Source organism: Berghia stephanieae, chromosome 8, assembly GCF_034508935.2.
Source record: "Berghia stephanieae isolate SIO BIC M18660-M18661 chromosome 8, UCSD_Bste_1.3, whole genome shotgun sequence".
NCBI classification, from domain to species: domain Eukaryota; kingdom Metazoa; phylum Mollusca; class Gastropoda; order Nudibranchia; family Aeolidiidae; genus Berghia; species Berghia stephanieae.
In genome coordinates, this window is record NC_088367.1 from 13,316,458 (window position 1) to 13,323,102 (window position 6,645).

Sequence of the window (6,645 nt, forward strand, 5' to 3'; positions counted from 1 at the left end):
GATCTCTCTCTCTCTCTCTCTCTCTCTCTCTCTCTCTCTCTCTCTCTCTCTCTCTCTCTCTCTCTCTCTCTCTCTCTCTCTCTCTCTCTCTCTTTCTCTCTCTCTCTCTCTCTCTCTCTCTCTCTCTCTCTCTCTCTCTCTCTCTCTCTCTCTCTCTCTCTCTCTCTCTCTCTCTCTCTTTTTCTCTTTCTTTTAGCCATAAATTCCATCGCAGCATTGATTGCTGGCTGGGTATAATTTTTTTAACTTTGCATTAAACAATAGTACTATCCAAAGTGTGACAAACAAATAATGCTTTTGTCTTTTTCTGGAGGCAGGATAAGAGGATGAATAAATGTGACCAAACGTCTCAAAACGGTATTATGTCGGGATGGACCCGATGCTAAAAAGTCAAATTAACGTCAAACTGGTCACAAATATGAAACGTTGGTATTTAACACAGTAAAATATGATATTCCTTCTCCTCTATAAAGCAAATAAACTCAACTTAGGTCTGATATTTCTGGCTACAAATTCAATTTTCAGCATCTTAGTCATCCCGACATAATACCGTTTTGAGACGAAGGGTCACAAATGTATGAAGAAGTAAATTCGACAGAGGATTACATCAATTCACTCAGGTAGCGATACTGGAGGAGGACCATATGTTGTTTCTCAAATGTTAGGCAGGCAACGAATCGCTAACACACACACGTACACACACATAAACACACACATACACACACACACACACACACACACACACACACACACACACACTCAAATACACATTCAGAGAGAGAGAGATGAAGAGAGAGAAAAAGGGAGAGAAAAAAAAAGAGATAGATAGATAGATAGATAGATAGATAGATAGAGATAGATAGATAGATAGATAGATAGATAGATAGATAGATAGATAGACAGATATGGAGAGAGAGAGTGAGAGAGAGAGAGAGACAGAGAGAGACAGAGAGAGAGAGTGAGAGAGATAAGGAGAGAGTCCTTTTCATGCTAGCTATGGAAAGCGATGTATTATTATCTCGACAGTCCTGATCACTTAATTTCTTTGAAATCATAGCATTCGTGGGAATAAGGACTAGTCACTGTGATTATCTATATGGAACAAAGAATCAATGATTAAATAACGCAATAGTCGTGAATACACTCGTATGTGCTCTGGCACCAACATTTCCTATTCAACAAACTTAAAGTAAAAGTAGTCCTTCAGAGCCGGAGTTTATCCCGGTTTCTATGGCGTGAAACGGACAATAGCAATTGCCTGTTATCCTTAGGATAAGACACTAGTCTATCGCAAAATACTTTCCTCCAAATCAAACAGACTCAGCTACCCATTCACTACTGGGTGGACTGGGGGTCAGTAAAAATATCAACAGCACCCGGGATCGATCTTGGTCCCTTTGCGTGCGAAGCGAGTGCTCTACCAACTGAGTTATCGGGACCCCCAATATTCAACAAACTGAATCAAATTAATTTCAACGGTATTAGCATTTATATTTAAAAGATAATAAAGAAAATTTTTTATAATTGCCGTAGGCGACTCCAGATGTAGACTCCAATGACCTACAATGGCTTAAAGATAATCTACTAAAAGTAGGAAAGAGAAATTATTAACATTGCATTGCCAATGCTTCTATTCTTAAATCATAGTCCTCGACTTTCTTTTGCGTGAATAAATATCATTGTGTACATCCTTATATTATTATACAGGCCTCCAATTTTATTTATTACACCCATAACATCATATCGCTGGGACAACTCCTCTTGATAACGCATCGACAACATAGGAACTAACGTTGTTGGCTCATATTAAAATTTATATCTATGGTGGTAAAATAAAACCTTCGTCCTCTTCCTACTTCTCCATTCCTCCTTTATCGCCTTTATCCCTTCCAACTCCGCCTATTCCTCTTCCTTCCCCTCCTCCTCCTCCCTCCCTCCCCTTCTTCTTCTTCTTCTTCTTCTTCTTCTTCTTCTTCTTCACTCTTTACTCCCCGATATTCAATCCATCTCTCTCTCTCTCTCTCTCTCTCTCTCTCTCTCTCTCTCTCTCTCTCTCTCTTCTTCTTCTTCTTCTTCTTCTTCTTCTTCTTCACCCCTCCTCCTTTTTTTCTTCTTCCGCCTCCTCCTCCTCCTCAACCCCCTCCTCCTCCTCTACCACCACCATCACCACTAACGCCCTCCTCCTCCTCCTCCTCCTCCTCCTCCTCCTCCTCTTCCCCCTCCTGTTCCTCCTTCTCTTCTTCTTCTTCTTCTTCTTCTTCTTCTTCTTCTTCTTCTTCTTCTTCTTCTTCTTCTTCTTCATTTCTTCCTCTTCTAATTCTTCCTATTCGAACTCCTCCACCACCACCATTACCACCATCTCCTCCCCCTCCCCCTCCTGCTTCTCCTCCTCCTCCTCCTCCTCGACCTTTCTCTTCTTCTTCTTCCAACTCCGCCTATTCCTCTTTCTTCTCCTCCTCCCCCTCCTCCTCCTCCCTCCCTCCTTCCCCTTCTTCTTCTTCTTCTTCTTCTTCTTCTTCTTCTTCTTCTTCTTCTTCTTCTTCACTCTCTTAGTTTGAGGTTGAGGGGTTAAATTGCGATTTTGTATTTGATAAATGTTGCTACCTTTTCTCGTTTGGGCGATCGCTGTATCATTTTACAAGACATAATGCGACCCATAGCATTAACCTATAATTATGTCGGAACATACATAAAGGATGTCAAAGAAAATAAATATAATGTTAAAATGATGAGAAATATTACAGTTTGTCTTAAATACTTTTTAAGACTATGTTCATGATCCTTGACGTGGCATGAGAGCGCCTACGAGCTAACTCGACTCCATTTATATAATAAATAATATATGATAATGTTATACCCCCCCCCCAACCTACCACCCCCCCCCCCCCCCCCCCCCCAATAATTTACTAGTTCCTTTAAAAAGAACAAATGACGAGTTCTTTAAGATGATGATTATATATGATCAGAAAGTTGAATTTTAATTAAATGAGTGTTTCTTATCGATGAATATTGATCACAGTTACAAATGAATAAATGACGGTTACATAACTTTTGCGATCGTGATGAGATTATAAAAATAATTAATGTTGTGTGCAGACTTGTGGAGTTCTACTTTCCAGTCTGAGATTAGTTGTGCTTCCCTTCCAATGATGCCGACTCTTGTAACTTCTCGACAGCGTTTCTCATTGGTCAAGATGCGGTCACCATAATAATATAGTTTGGTGGCAAAGGAGGTCACAGCCCTTAATAGTGGAAATAAAAAATAATGTGGTCCACGACATCGTCCCGAGAGTAAGATATGAATCTCGAAAATATAAATAATATGAAGAATAATATAACGGTGGTCAAATCGTGCGTGCGTTTTCGAGAGAAGTGAGTTATCATTTTGGCTACTTGATAAGGTTGAAAGAAAAGTATTCACTAATTTGAAATGAATTAAAAGAGAAGGCTATTAAAAGAATGATAGTCGAATATTAGAAAGTATAAATTGTCTAAGTCTATCGTAATATACATTGGAGTGAGATCGACTCCATTCTTATTGTTTGTATTACTAAAATAAAATTACAGAAAAATCAAGATGACAATCCCCAATAAACCAAATAAAGTTATCCCAAGTTTCATATTTTTGACTATAAATTCCATTTCCAGTATTATCAATAATAGTATAATATCATCACCCCGACTTAGTGACGATTTGAGTCGATGGGTCACTTATGTTAACTTCATTTTATGTGAGCTCTCTTTGGAGGGAGGGAAGCTTTCTCTGGCGCTGATATGACCTACATGTGTTGCAAGTGCCGCAAAACCCTTAAAAACATTTTTTTTTTTAAAAACGAAGCTTTCTCATGCATATACTTTTGATTATGGGGTTTATAAATATAGCTTGTTTAACGAGTGCTTCAGGAATTTAAGATCGGCAATTGAGAAAATTACATGGGCAGTCCGAGTTTATTCACCAGGCTCAGTGCGGCCTAGAATTGCTATTATTTTGTCACAAGTGGGAGGTTTCCTATTACAAACAAGAAATAGAATGGGGTAGGAGGTGGGGTTGGGGAGGGGGTGTCTTTCTTTATTAAGAAAAGAAAATATATAAAAAAAACCAATAACTATTTTTCAAGTTTACCCCTTTCTTTATTTTAGAATAATATAGTTTGTTTTGTGTTTTTTAATTATTATACTTTTAAATTTTTATTTAAATTATCTTTCTCCTCTTTTTTAAATATAACTTTGAAACGAATCCTTTCACTCCCGTTCTCCCACTTTAATTCTCTCTCTCTCTCTCTCTCTCTCTCTCTCTCTCCCCCCCTCTCTCTCTCTTTTCTTTTTAAGGAGAATAATGTACATACATACATATATATATATATATATATATATATATATATATATATATATATATATATATATATATGTGTGTGTGTGTGTGTGTGTGTGTGTGTTATATCGTCAACACTATGATATAAAATCCAAATGTCTGACCATTTCTTACAGTAGAGCAAAAATCGATAACCAACTATTGTTGGTGTGGCATCTACCAGGACGATGTGACCTGTTGTGACCTGGCGTCAGAAACTAGGTCAGAATGAGATTGCCTGAATGGAATTGACCAATATTAAATTCATACGTCCAGCTTGGACATTGATTATTCATTTTAGCGTAAAGAAAATATATAAAAACCAATAACTAATTTTCAAGTTTACCCCTTTACGAGCGAACTTCGTCTTATCTCTAACCTGACAAAAAAAGATTGCGGGAATGGAATTAACCCTCTCCTTACCAACTAAAGGAAAATCGTCACATTCGTTACGATACATTTACGATACAAACAGCATTTTTCTAATTTAAATTTCTCTTGTATCTACATCATAAAATTAAAAGAAAATGAACCATGTGTTGTAGAGCACGTTTTGCCAAAGAAATAATGTATCGCAAGAACTTACTGCTATTGTGTTTGAGTGGTAAAAAAACCTCTATTTTGTGTTAGTTGGGTGTGAAGTTGTGGGGAAAATCCTGAAAATGGCCGGTAAGGAGAGACTTAACCTATATGATATTCATACGTCCAGCTTGGACATTGATCATTTATTTTAATGTAAAGAAAAATACATTTAACAAATGAAAAATCGTTTTTAATATGTTATAGTTAACCCCTGTAAGAGCGAGCGGCGTCCTATCTATACCCGGATCAAGCTTTGTCTTATCTCTAGGGGCTATGTGGTCTAGTGGTATGACACTCGCTTTCGGATCGGAAGGTCCCGGGTTCGAGCCTCGCGCTCGGCGCATAGTTGAGTCCTTGGAATAGGCTCTTTACTCACATTCTCTCACCGTACTCAGGTGTAAAATGAGTGCTTGGCCGTGAACAGCGTTGTCTTTGTCCGAAAAATTGTAATATCGCCTAACTGGTGTCATGTCCCGTCCTACATGCTAAATGTTGCTGTTGACCAGGGACCCGTTGCAAAGCGCTTTGAGCACATTTAGTGAATATTGCACTATATAAAGCTCAATTTTTAATTTTTTTTTTTCATCAGATGATATCGTTTTTACCAAGAGAGCAGTAATAGCGATGCGACTGGTTGAAAATTCTTTATTATACCCCTTTCGTTATAGGAAAACTCCGATTTTACAAAAACGTAATAGAAAAAACATTTTTTATGCGTCCCATACTATAATCTTTAACCCCTAAATCCCATAATTTTGAGAGATTAAGAATTTCGTCTCTATGCCAATTAATTATTAAAAATTGTCCACAAAAAGTACAGTTTGAATAAAATGTTTTATCTTTTCTGGCGTTATCTTAAGCAGGGTTAACAATTAAAATCAAATTATAAAGAATTAAAATGTGGGACCAGTCGTCTCGAAACGGTATTATGTCGGGATGAACCCGGTGCTTAAAATTCAAGTTTTAGCCTGACTTTTGAAATTTGAATTAAATTAAACGTTTTTATTAAGGAATATGAGTTTTGTTTTATTCTCTTCAAGTAACTTAACATATCTAATTCTGATCACTTTGACTTTAAACTCAATTCTATTCATCTTGCCCACTCCTGTATAATATTAAATTGAAGCGAATACTAGAAGAAACATTTCTTTTTTATCTCAAAGAATTGGAAATATATTATTCCTATAATATTTCTGCAAACAAATTACATTTCCTATAATATACGAAAATTATAAATAATTTTCCTATTTTATATACAATTCAAACTGCAAGATACGAGTTATCCGGAATTATTCTGATCAGATAAATTAGCATTTTATACGAAAATTGATGGTTCGAGCAGTACAAAGCATTAAACAATCAGAATATTTCCTGCCAGAGCGCCCGTTCCGTCCCCTTGACTATCAATTTCCAGTCAACGAAAAGGCCTGGTAGACATTCCTTAATCCCATAGCTACATTTATTACATGCCAAACAGACAAATAAGTCAGTCTCACAGTTAGTGAGCATTTAATTCATCGAAATATTTGACACACTGACGAAGGAATTGCATCGCAACACCTGGCGACACAATGCATTTTGAAAAAATCGTCTGTGTTAAAATTGTTAATAATGCCCAGATCTGTGGGTTATTTGCCTCTGGTGATAGGCAAGTACTTAACGAGGCTACGGGTCGTTGATTGGATGATATCAGGGACAAAATATACGTAATT